This window comes from Thamnophis sirtalis, unplaced genomic scaffold (assembly GCF_051295495.1).
Source record: "Thamnophis sirtalis isolate CommonGarterSnake01/CBP01778 unplaced genomic scaffold, rThaSir2_p1.2 scaffold_3, whole genome shotgun sequence".
Lineage (NCBI taxonomy): Eukaryota > Metazoa > Chordata > Lepidosauria > Squamata > Natricidae > Thamnophis > Thamnophis sirtalis.
In genome coordinates, this window is record NW_028261383.1 from 49,117,119 (window position 1) to 49,130,854 (window position 13,736).

Sequence of the window (13,736 nt, forward strand, 5' to 3'; positions counted from 1 at the left end):
TTCTCTATACTTTTACACAAAAGCACTTGCCCAGGAAACCTAGTATTTTTCCTCATACAAATGATTAGAAAACATATGAAGGAAAAAACAGCAATATATTTGTCTTATATTTATTATCTTGCAAAAATATTTCATTTTTAAAAAAACAATACTTTTTCCAAAAGTTCTTAATTCTTGGAAAGAATAAAATTAAACATATATATTGTACATCCAACAATATTCTTGGGAAGATAAGAATAAAATTATCAGGCATTTTCCAATGTTTACCAAGTTTTTCACATTTCCGTCATTATATTACTGACTCACCAGTTTTCCTTCTGGAAATTATTTATTCATGGCTGGGGATATCTTGCAAGGGCTTCTCCCCCTTTCTTCTCAAGCATATTCACAAGCAAAAATCCCTCTGAAAAATGGACCACGGAATTCTGAAACAAGGAAAACCACTGTGTCAGTGGAATAATTCTTTTTCTAAGACAGAAAAAAACATAACTGTAACATATTTCTTCTGAAAAGTTCAATTAAACCATTTTGCTTCCTTTCTCCCGCTCTCTTTCAATAAACAGAAATGTTAAATGTTAAAGATCTTCAAATATTAACATTAAGGTAGAAAGATAATTTCAATTCTACCAACAGTAGTGAAAATGGCACAAATGAACTTAACCAAAATTCAATCCACTACTTTCTTACTTTGATATCCAGTAAAGTTATTGTTTATAGGTTTATTGTAAAAACAAAAGGCAATCCAATTTACAATACTAAGAATGCAGGGGTGGGTTGCTTCCGGTACTAAAAAAAATTTGCATGATGCAAGATGGCAAGCCCGTAGGAGTAACCAGTTTGGGGGCATGCGGGCCTGGGTCGATGCCAGTTCCAGTGACCCAGGCCGCCAAACCACTACCAGTTTGGCCAAACCAGTCCGAACCAGTAGGAACCACCTCTGTAAAAATGTCATAGTTAATGAAAAATCCCAGTGAATGGTACTAGGATGAAACTGATAGTCACCACTGTCATGTCAGTAACAAAGAACTGTCAATGTAATCATTTTCAACAATCTTAGGAAATGCACGAAAGTTGAGGTATACGTCCCCATAGCTCCCAATCAAATAAACAATTCCAACTAACTACTCACTACCCATTCATTTTAATAAAAATCTTGCAGGATCAGATCTAGGTCTTGGTAATAAAGTGAATTTTTGGCACTTAGAGAGGATTCTGCAACACTCAAAAGGGCAAAATATTCAGCACAAGTCTTACATTACTGTTTTTATACCCACAGAGCAGGAAGTTGACATAAACACTCTGCATCTTATTCAGATGACCCAATATCCACAGTGTCACAGTTGCCTCCATGTGCTAGAAGTTTTATGAAGTGGCATTGAAGATATTTGCTTCTTTCTAGGCTCACCCCTGTATCTGTCATCTCCTCCAGTCAATTCAATGAGTATAAACGATATCAAATCCAACTCCTACACTACTGATATGAATGCAAAGGTCCACCCATAGCAAATTCACATTCCACATGCTTAAGTTCTATAGTTAAACAATGCCTTCCAGTTAGGTTCCTTGTGCCATCGTGACAGAAACTAATGCTGTAATTCACAACATATTCCAGCTCAATAAAGACTCTGCAATTGTAGTTTATCTACACTTTCAATTCCAACCAAGAGCCTTGCTGGTAAGTAAACTTGACCACAAGTCATGCCTTTCATTCCTAGAATTTTGTTTTAAAAACATATCAATGTTTTACCTGTAATTTTGCAAGTTGAAATAATTGTGTATTTTATCTTTTAGCTTGTCTTCATTTTGTTATTTTACACCCACATCTGTTTCCCATTTTTAAAAGATGAATAAAGACCCAATTAAATATAGTAAAATTACAGACTTGAAACCATGACTACAAACTGCATATTGCTCAGATAATGTTCTGTACAGTTCATCATTCTAAAACATAGAATGTTTAATCACAGTCTATAGAATAAAGCCATCACTGTCTAATTCCTACAAGCCATTAATAAAGATGTAAGCGGCTATGGCTGGGTCACTGAATATGCTAAGCCAAAATCATATCCATCAAATTTTGTCAGGCACGAAAAATCAGGACCACACATTAAGTTCCAGTTAAGCTGATTTACTGCTCATGCCTATACACGAAGTCAACTAACGGTCAGCACTAAATTGGTACTAGATAAGAGCTAATGAAACTCAAGAGGGGCTGGATTTGGAAAGCTTGTGAGAACATAACAGCTCCAAGCTGCTTCCTCTCTTGACTCTACCCCCAAGCTCTGCCCCTTCTACAAATTTTACCTTAGCACAATTTGTAAACTCAACCACTTAACAGAACTTCTACAAAAACACTATTTTAGGCTTGGAACAAAATGATGTTCAATTACCACTCAGAATTAAGGCAATACACTGGTTTGTTCCAGCACTGTGCTTCTTTTATGATAAATACATATTAGTGAAACTGATGGTGACAATTTGGCAAATTGTCACTCATAAGGTCCATAATTTGAAGTTTTAAAAAGTTTCATTTATAACCAAAACTTGCTCTTTAATTCTGATCAGGATGACAAATGTTTAAAGGTAAAGGTTCCCCTAACACATATGTGCTAGTTATTCCCAACTCTAGGGGGCGGTGTCCATGTCCGTTTCTAAGCCAAAGAGCCAGCGCTGTCTGATGGTCATGTGGCCAGCATGACTAAACGCCGAAGGCACACAGAACACTGTTACCTTCCCACCAAAGGTGGTCCCTATTTTTCTACTTGCATTTTTATGTACTTTCAAACTGCTAGGTTGGCAGAAGCTGGGACAAGTAACAGGAGCTCACTCCATTAAGCGGCACTAGGGATCTGAACTGCCAAATTGCCTATCTTTCTGATCGACAAGCTCAGCATCTTAGCTACTGAGCCATCCTTAAACAAATGTTTATTCAATTGTACAATTGTAGGCAGGATTTTTTTTTTGTGAGCCAGTGTAAAACACATTAAATTGCAACACAAAAACTTTCTATATTATTTAGAACACCACACCAGCTTGCAGTAAGGGTTAGGGTATCCATGTAAACACTGAAGGAAAACAGATTGAAGGGACAATCAACTCATTATATTAGACTGAACTTAAAGAATATAGTATTATTAACTTTTATACCATGGAGAGCAGATGACATCATCATACATCTCAAAGTATATATAATCAATATAGACAAATACTTGATGGAAAACAGTCAGCTTATTAATGTTGAGACCTTGTTTGAAAAAAACAACTGATTACGTGGAGCAGGTGGAACCCCCAAATCAAATTTAAGTGCATGTCTGGGAATCAATCCTGAAAAACAACTGGTGTGTTCAAACAGGTTAGGAGATGATCAAATATACTCTATTTTCTTGTTTACTTTCTTTCTTCAACAATCCCCACTTTGTTCAAATGTCTACAGGGAATGTTGAATGGAGCAGCTGCAGTATCCCCCAGGCCAATGCATCAGGTTGCTTACAAAACAATTGTACTACCAAGCAACAAAACAAAACAATGCAGTACAACTTCGAAAATGCCTTTGAAAACCTACATCTTCCTCAAAATAGATTTAGAAATATAAATAAATAAAAATATTACTTTAATATCATCAATGGTTGCCCTATAACAAATGAAGATCAAGGTTGGTTTGGAGCAAGTTATCAATGACAAAATGACCAATACAGAAATACAGACTTCATGTTCTTGCCGCCTATTGCTCTTCTATAATTCTTGCATCCCATTGGGCTATAGGATTCATTGTTTTGCAAAACAAGTTATCCAGCAGTGTATAAAGAAACTTCAATTCCCCCTTCTCATCAGACTTTTACTCTTAAGAAACAGAAAGTAAACATAGATAGCATACCAAGTCATAACAGGAAGGCACTTCAAGAGCTTTACCACAAAATGTTACATTTTAAGCTGTTATCCACACTAAATTCCCCTAATGAGAAGAAATTTATGTAGAGCTGTTGTATGCTATTTGGTAAACTTTTCTTTCCAAAAAATTCAGTAAATAAGAAACATAAATGAACTTGTTCTCATTATTTTTATGTTTATGATTAGTGCAGTGGAGACCAAAAAGAGTGACTGGCTGGAAATAACAAAACGCTTCATTTTCAAAAATACACAATTGTGCTATAGCATATTACTACTATGGGTAATCTTCATATTCTCTTCTTCTTTGCTGTGAGATGCTGGACCAGGAAGTGAATTTAACATTTATTATACTTTATAAACAAAGCATGTTATTTAAAAAGAAAAAGAAAAAAATGTGAAGCAAACAATAACTTTTGTTTACCTTTTAGACTGCAGAGTTAAAAGAATCAAAATCACTCATAACTTACAGCACCTGAACAGGAATGACTTCTTTACTGTGTTACAAAATAAATATTGAGTTAGGATGAGGTTGTTTGCATTCTGTTTAGGTGGAGTCTGAGGAATTAAGCAATAATTCCAGAATTGGATGTTCTTTGAACTGGCTTGTTGACAAAATACTGAATTCAGGTAGAATACCTTTTACAGAAGAAGAATCTTCCAGAATAGTCTTTCTGGAGCTACAAAACAATTAAACATATCTGCAAAGCATCATCTTGGGGAAGACTCTTCTGGAAAACCGGGCTGGGTAACTATTTTTCTACATAACTCTCTGAGATGATATGGTAAGGAAACTAATATTGATAACAATGGAATAAGAGAAAGGAAGGAAACAGAAAGTAGTGGGACAAGTTTATATAAAGCAGTTTATTATTCAAACTGAATAATACACATTAGAAGGCCAGTAAATGTCAAAGCAATATATGTATAAACTGAGTTATAAGAATGGATGTCCAATATCCATGTTAGTCCATCAAAATGTATTTCCAAATATGTAAATGATACAAAGCTAGCATGCCACATCTCTGTGATTTTCCTTATCTCTGGGGAAAGTCATCCAAAGAGCACTTCTGGCCTCATGTGATTTCTAATGTTGCCAATACAAACAAGAAATATACAGAGGAAGTATTTAAAATGTCTACATTCTGGCAACACAGGTAATATTCTAAGCCACTTGGCTACAAATGTCTTTGAACAATGCAACCATAGAGAAAATATTGTCTGATATTTTTTTTCATGCTTTGTTCAAAAATCTCTGCTTAGGGGGAAAAACCCCAGTCATTTATCATCCATGTCTATTCTCTCTGATATCCAGATTTATCATTCTTCACATGGTAAAAATATTTAAAAATATTTAGCAAATCAGGGGAGAAAAACTAAGGTGAAATAGAAAACAGAAATGTTTGAATAATTTGCAACTTACCCCTGCAAAAATAATATAAAAAAACAATTCCAGCACTATATAGCTTTGCATTAAAAATAAAGGAGAAAGACGGAATAGCCACTTTACCAGGTCCTCATAACAAGTAATTACAAATAACCTAATATAGCACAGAGGTAGTGACACTGAAATATGAATCAGAAACTACTGGATTAAAACCTAATTTTTGTCAAAAACTCACTAGGAAAAACTTAAATGGCATCCTCAGCGTCCCATGCTTTCAACATCCAAATTTCAGAAATCAAATGGGAAAAATAATATTTCATCAAATAGAATTGTTTTAAGAACTGCAAGTAGGCAATACACATGGAGCACTCTAAAAATATTTATATTTAAACATTTATGCTACAAGAAGCCTCGTATTTCTTAATTTGTGAACTAAATTTTAGTATAAGCATGAATGCATGAAATTCTAGCTGTAGTCTCTATTGAGTCCAGTGAAGTCATATTGTGACCCAACAATTTGAATGCATGACTTTTCATTCTGATTTAAGAAATTATAATCTTAAAATTCCAAATCATTGGGATTCTAAAGAGGAAAATTATGAATTGCACAGTTACTTGATACACCAAGATTAAAGATCATATTGGCTGGGAAAGAGATAACTGATATCAACAACCAATTTACTAAACTAAAATCTTTCTGAAGCTGAAGATTGTACACTTCCTTTATTATTTTTGAAATCTCGGTGAGTTAAAAATTACTCTAATACTTTCCCGATCCATCTAGATTATATGTAAAAAAAAATACCTCTTTTCATTAAAGATTTCCTCATCTTATTCAGAGTGCAATTATAACATTATAATACTGCAATGTGCTCTACATGGGGCTGCCCTTGAAGAGCATTCAGCGACTTCAGCTAGTCCAGAATGCGGCCGCGCGAGCGATTGTGGGTGCACCTCGCTTCACCCACGTTACACCTATCCTCCGCGAGCTGCACTGGCTGCCTGTCGATCTCCGGGTGCGCTTCAAGGTGCTACTTATCACCTATAAAGCCCTTCATGGTAGTGGGCCTGGGTATTTGAGAGACCGCCTACTGCCAATTACCTCCACTAGACCGATACGATCGCATCGATTAGGCCTCCTCCAAATTCCATCTACTAGCCAGTGCAAACTGGCAACTACCCGGAGGAGAGCCTTCTCGGTGGCTGCTCCGACCCTCTGGAACGAACTCCCCGTGGAGATTCGGACCCTCACCACCCTCCAATCCTTCCGCGCCGCTTTGAAGATCTGGCTGTCCCGGCTGGCCTGGGGTTAAGATTCCAACCCCACCCGAATTGTGTGACTGTTGTGCTCTCTTTTAATATGTTGTATTGTTTCCATATTGGAATACTGTTTGTCTTTCCCCCCCTCCCTTTTTGAATTGTGAGCCGCCCTGAGTCCCCCCAGGGAAAAGGGCGGCATACAAATAAAGGAAATAATAATAACATCAACCAACTAAAATAACTCTACAAGGCAGTATCAGGAGCTTTCTTACTTTGGGGATAATTTAGCTAAAAGGTTCATGTTCCTCTGTACTGGACAAGTGGTCTGGTCACATTTATGAAAATAAAATTCCACTGACCAAATGCAACTACAATACTGTAAGTAGGAACCAAACTAGACACAACAAACCACAAAACAGGCAAGCTAATTTGTCATATTTTATCTATGTGGCAGTTGACTGCAATAGCTTCTGCTGAATGTTAAGTTCCTGTCATTAGTACATTCTATGAATGGTGTCAGAATTTCAAGGCAGCCCTTTCAGGGGTGCTGTTGTTTACATTTATATTCTCTACCTATGACAAATAGCTGTTGAAAAATAGCTGCTACAATTTTACCTGGGATCAAAGATTAAAGATTAACAAATCAATTATTATACGGTCTACATGGCATTATGACACTTTCTATATAGAAATCTAGGGCTCTTCTTTAGTTCTAACATTAAAACAAGCACATGCCAGGATGTAATATTCTTCAGATAAGCAAATAAGGAATGAAATCTGAATGACAATATTTCAGAAACAGATATCTTCTATCGGTGCTTGGGTAGCCTAGGCTGCCGAAGTGACTGTACTTCTAGTGGAGTATGCAGTAATACCAGCCGGCACTGGGAGACTATTAGCTTCATAAACCTTCGCTATTGCTGATCTGATCCACCTACCCATAGTAGTAGGGGTGACCCTTGCCCCTAAGGTTGACAGATGGAAGGAGATAAATAATGTCTCCCTCTTCCGGAAGGAGGATGTGCGCTTTAGGTAAATACGCAAGGCGCGTTTGAAGTCCAAGCGGTGTCAAAGACATTCCCTATCCCTGGAAGGATCCAGGGAAAAGTCAGGCAGGACTACCTCCTGAACCCGGTGGAAGGGTGAATTAACCTTTGGCAGGAATGAGGAGTCAAGGCGAAGAACCACCTGATTGTTGTGACAGACGCATAGATCCGCTATGGAGAACAATGCTCCCAGTTTGGAGATATATCTTGCTAAGGTGACTACCACCAGGAAAACTCCCTTCAGGGAGTTCAAAGGGGTTCCAGTGTAAGGGCCTTAAGTATGGTTGAAAGATCCCAAGTGGGAAACCTGTGGATCACTGGCAGCCTAAGTTAGCGGCCCCTTCAGAAACCTTCTCATGACAAAATGCTGAGCCAACGATCAAAGACCCTCCCCTTCAAGCAGGGTGGACAGCATTGTCATTTGCCTGCAGTCTGTGCTATGGGAAAGGCCCTTGTACAGGCCATCCTGGAGAAACTCAAGTACCTGAGGGATAGAAGCAGAAACAGGATCAGTGCAAGAAGACTGACACCATGTGACAAATGTGGACCACGTGGTAGATAGCCTCCTAGAAGCCTCTAAGGTCCTAATAACCCTGGTAGAAATGTTGGTATCCCTTAGACGCCTCTGCTCAATCGCCAAGTGGTCAACTAGAGCCACTGGGGCTCCGGATGAGCCAGGACACCCTGACACAGTGCTATTTCCTCCTCCAGAATCTGCCATGGGGGGGGGGGGGAGGACAGATCTACTAGATCTGCAAACTACGCTCTTGTGGGCCAGTGTGGAACTACCATGATGACTTCCGCCCCCTCTGAGACTATCTTTGAAGTCAGACATCAGTGGGGAAGAAGAACAGCTGGAAAGGTAAGGAAAGGTATCTGGCTTTGCCCATTTGTTCTTAACCACATCTAAGAATAGTTGTGGTGCCTTCTAAGAATAGTTGCTGTGCCTTCTCTGCTAAGAGACCACCCTCTGTTGTTTGAGTAGTAGAGCCCTCTGTAGCCACCACTGCTCCCCCTAGCTTAGATGTGGCCCTAGCCTTCAAAGCAGGGTCTTAAACAGATTGGGAGGAAAAAGCCCCGTGAAGGCTGGGGAGATCTGGAACTGGGGTATCCTCATTATCTGATAGATCAAGGTCCCTTTGAACCTTCCCCATGAACCTCACTAGCCAGCAAAGGAGACACTGGTCTACTCCTATGAGTTGCAGCCAGGCCAGATTGGTCTAGATTGCCTCTAGAGACCCCAGTTGAATCTACAGTTGTTGAGGATGGAATTAGCTGTTGTAGCCCTGTCGCAATGCCATGTGAAATAGCTTGAGTAATAAGCTGCTTGAAGCTCTCTGGAAGATCAGCCGTATCCATTGGGAACTGACCATGGCCTGTAGCAGGTTCAACTGGGGCTGCTTGTGGGGCCAAAAGCGGCCTAGTTTGGTCTTGCAACGAAACTGGTGCTAGACAGTCAAAGGGGTCCCCTTGGAAATCCTCTGGGTCCCCAGAAGATAGAGATAGTGAAAGGGAAACATTCCTTGAAGACCCCCTGATGGAAATTGGGGATCTATGGACAGATTCAGTCATTGGAGAACCTCTAACTGAGGAACAGGTCCTAGCTGGGGAAGCGTTGTGTCTGCTGTTCTGATTTGCCTGTTCCTTTTCAGATCTGGTCACCCTTTGGCTATGGCCTTATGCCTGTGAAGCTCATTCCTTTGAGAGGCCATTGAAAAAAGATCAGAAGCCGAAGCCTTCTGCCTTCTGGCCGATGCTGTGGTCCTAGAATGGCACACCCCCGAGACTACTTCCCCAGGGATGAAGGAGGGGAATCTGTTCTAGCCACTTGGTCCGCTATTTTAAATGCTCCACCACCACCCCCTCCACAGCCCTGCACACTCACAAAACATTGGACCGGCAATACAAGGGTCCTAAGAAGCCTCTGAGGACTCATGGGCTGTTCCGCAGCTCGAAAAACTGGTGAGGTCCTTTAGATTCGCAGCAGCGTAGTCGCGCTGCCCCCACAATTGCCCACACGTCGCCAACCCTCTCCAAGACTCCACGAGTGCACTGGAACAGGCATGGCTTCAGTGAAGCTCTTGCAGGGCTCGCAGCTGCAGCAGAGGATGTCCCTGGTGATTGGGAGAGCATGCCTCACGTGGGCTGGCTCTGGAGGGTCTCCACACTGAATGGAGTCCTCGACTACCATTGATATCCAGTGGCGTCACATAAATCCAAGTGGCCCTGAAGGAGCTCAAAATGGCCACTGGAACGGCACCAGAGCTCTCCTCGAAAATGGCAGTGATTTGCACCCTCTAACAAGGTGGCCAGGGTCTGCCACAGCTGAGAAGGTAAATCAGGGCCCAGGAAGGACACGGCAGGGTAGAGGATGAGGAGGGATGAAGGAAGATTAAAGGAAGATTCAGGAATGAAGTTTTAATCAGGAGCCAAAAAATTTGATGTCTCTCTTAGGCCAGACTGAGTTGAAACTGGAGCCAGGCAAAGAAAGTAGACAGGCATGGCTTCAATTCTAATTCAGTCTCTGGGCCAATTGGAGGTAATAATATCCATTCCTGGAACACCCACCCCCCCGCAAGCTACTCCAGAGAATTATATTTTCACAATTGCAAGATTCTGTTAATGTAGCCTGACAATAAGGTAGAGTTACCTCATCGGGTAGTGTTTCCTGTTTGGTTTACATGGTTAGAGTGGTGGAGCAGGAACAGTCCAGTGATCTAAGCCATCCCTCTAGTGTGAAAGATGCAAAAGTCTTGGGTGGTTGGAATTCTAGCCTGGGTAAGGGTGAGCTACCAGTGGATGAGCCAGGGAGAAGAGGTTGAGACAAGAAAATCAATATGGTGTTGGATACACAAAGATATTCTGGAAAGTGAGGCAGGCCACATTTGGGGAACATGGTAGTCCTGTAAGGGTCATTCAAGTCCTCTGTGCTTTGTCCCAAACCTTGATCGTGTTTGGAGACTCAGGTGTTCTGCCCTACTGCCAGGTCTGCATATAATAAGGCATCTCTGATTTCTAACTTGATTTTGGATGAGACAGAAGGTGTGCATTACCAAGACCTGTATGGGTGCTAAGAAGAAGTGAATGGAGAATTTGTGCTCTCGGAGATGTGTTTATCCAGATTTTAGCTGTATGACATCATTGAAGATCCCAGGCCAGAGATAGTGAGTGGCTCTGGTGCCACTCAAAGGCTATGCCCATAGGTGACCTTATTTGTTGAGTTAGGTTCTAGGGATAAGAAGTGTATGTTGTTTTGTAGCACCATCCTTTGTAGAACCTCCTTTTTAAGCTCCCTTCTTCAATGGACAGAGTATACTGGTAAATAGAGATGGATGGATGGATGAATGGGTGGGTGGATGGATGGATGGATGGATGGATGGATGGATGGATGGATGGACGGACAGGTAGATAGATCTATCTATTTATAAACAACTATAATTTTATTAATGCAAAAAAAGTAGACTTTATCTTTTCAGTACACCTGCTTCAAAGTTTTCCCTGGCTTTCTGTATATGTATATACACAGAAATCCTCGCTTATAACCACAATTGCAATCCCATCACTAAGTGACACAGTCATTGAACGAAACATCACATAACTGCAACTTGCAACATATGACAACTGGCTTGACGCTGCTTGTCAGAAGGACGAAAATGGCAGTCATGTGACTATGGGACATTTCAACAGTCACAAATACTCGCCAGCAGCAAAATGGTCAAATGTTAATGACTGCAGGAAAGCTGTAAGAATCACATGGGGACTGGTCATACAGTTACTTTTTCCACACTATCCTCACTGATAGTGAACAGCTGATATACAGGGCGGTTTTTAAGCAAGCACTACTTGCATAGCTCTGTTCCTTAATTCATGATCACTCAGAAAGTGTTATCTATTCTATAGACAGCAGCTACTATATGCTGGTCACTTCAGAAAATAAGGCTACTTTAATGCTTTAAGGAGGGATGCTTGCTCATTCAGTACACTCTGATCCTGTTCAGCCTTACAAATTACAATGACTGATCTGTTTGATAGTGGAAGTCAGGTTTCAAATACATTATATTGTGTAGTTTACCTGTCAAGTTTGACAAGTAAGAAACCAAGATCTTAGCTGTATGATACAAAATACATTTCTGTTTGAAATTTACATTCACCTATTCTGCATTATTTCCATTACAGTAAACTTTCATATTTACAATTCCATGACAAAACAACATATATAGAAAAACACCTCAAGTAATTTTCTCTTTCAATTTGAAAAGCTTATGTTCTCAAAAACGGTGGACAAGGTACACTCAATATTATATAATTCTGGTTACACTTTTTCTCCTTTTGCAGGTTTTTATAATCAGCACAATAATTGTCATCATATTGTTACACTACAGATCTAGTAACCATGTCACTATTACATGTAGCACAGATGTTATGAAATTATAGTAATGTCATGCTCTCAAGACTTTTAGTACTTGCTAGGCTAAAATTCTCTTTCGCGTGATTGATTCAGTAATTCAACTTGTAACTCATTTTTCTGTAAAGAATAACACTAAGGAAACTTAAAAACAAGTTCCCAAAATACAAATAGTGCATTGGTAAAAACACCCCATCCATCCATCCATCCATCCATCCATCCATCCATCCATCTATCTCAGTGGTGGGTTGCAAGCAGTACGCCCCGATACAGGCATACCGATGCCTGCCATTTCAGTATGGTGCTCCGGAGGGCCCACTTACAAGCCTGTGTGCCTTACCTGTATTTGAGCTCTTCAGCACTTCCGCGCACGGAGCATATGGCGCCTGCGCGATGCTCTGCTGAGCAGCTGGAGCATCACGGAGACATTTCGGAGATAAAGATGTATGCGTGCACTGCACGTGTGTGCTGCACTCGTGCATGTGGGAGACACCGGGCCCCGTTGCACCATACCAGTTGCAACGGGATCTGGAACCCACCACTGATATATATCACTAAAACACAAGGGTACTACCTCTCAATTAACAGCTTTTACAATAATTTCCAAAACCTGAAAATGGAAAAAAAATCAACATCACTTGATTTGGCATCATATGAAGTTCTAAGTGTAAATATTATCTCATATAATTGAAAAACAACAAGCTGAAGAAGAAATATAGCTGTTTCTAATACTAAGGAGCTGGAGGGTGTGTTTGGATTATTGTAGGGTATATTTGGATTGCGAGAGGTCTTATTCCAGATACAAAATGTGTATTAGATGGATTTGCTAATGTGTTTTAGCAACTGAAGGGACAAATGCATTGCTTCAATAAATACAATTTGCTTGCATGACAATAATTTATTTACTATAATACAATACAATAGCAGAGTTGGAAGGGACCTTGGAAGTCTTCTAGTCCAACCCCTTGCCTAGGCAGGAAACTCTATACCATTTCAGACAAATGGCTATCCAACATCTTCTTAAAGACTTCCAGTGTTGGGGCATTCACAATTTCTGGAGGCAAGCTGTTGCACTGATTAATTGTTCTAACTGTCAGGAAATTTTTCCTCAGTTCTAAGTTGCTTCTCTCCTTGATTAGTTTCCACCCATTGCTTCTTTTTCTACCCTCAGGTGTACTAAATTTATGTAATACTCCACTTAATAGCTCTATTGAGTGGTTTACATTACAGTACTGAAATTAAACTAAAAAATTAGGATCATATTTTTAAATCATTTTTATTTTATTATATTATGTAAAATATAAAAAAAGAAAAGAAAATAGGAACTTAAGGGAGAGAAATGGAACAAGGAAAAATTTAGGATCATATTAATGACACAAGGCCAGTAAATAAACATCCTCAAAAGAAAATTCCAGCTTTGGAAAAACCACTTAATCAACAAACATTCCTCTACTGGAAAGAACCAACAATTTTCCAGTCCCTAAACACTTGCTGTGAATAGTATGGTCTTAATAGTTCTTCAGAACTCCAGAAGTATAAAAGTAATCTGAACACTAGGAGTGTTCCAGAGCAAAGGGCCAATAATGGGAAAACTCCTGCACTTGTGATCCTTGAAGATGGCATTAGCTAGGAATATACCTGGAAGAAGTCCTCTCTTTCTTTGAAGTCTATTGGATGAATAGAGGCCCCAGGGATGAACATAGAGCAGTCTTGCTATTGATCTATGAAAGGCTTAAAAATGAAACTATCCTGA

At 39.8% G+C, this 13,736-nt stretch overlaps 1 protein-coding gene across 8 annotated transcripts in view; it reads right to left on the reverse strand.

Moving 5' to 3' along the window:
• Positions 1–13,736, reverse strand: part of FOXP1 (forkhead box P1) — a 628,729-nt gene that overhangs the window by 519,178 nt on the left and 95,815 nt on the right. For all 8 annotated transcript variants that reach the window (XR_015695877.1, XM_014054824.2, XM_087708882.1 and 5 more), the window contains exon 3: positions 307–425. The gene's annotated coding sequence lies outside the window, so the exon portion shown is untranslated. The remainder of the gene's footprint in view (positions 1–306; positions 426–13,736) is intronic.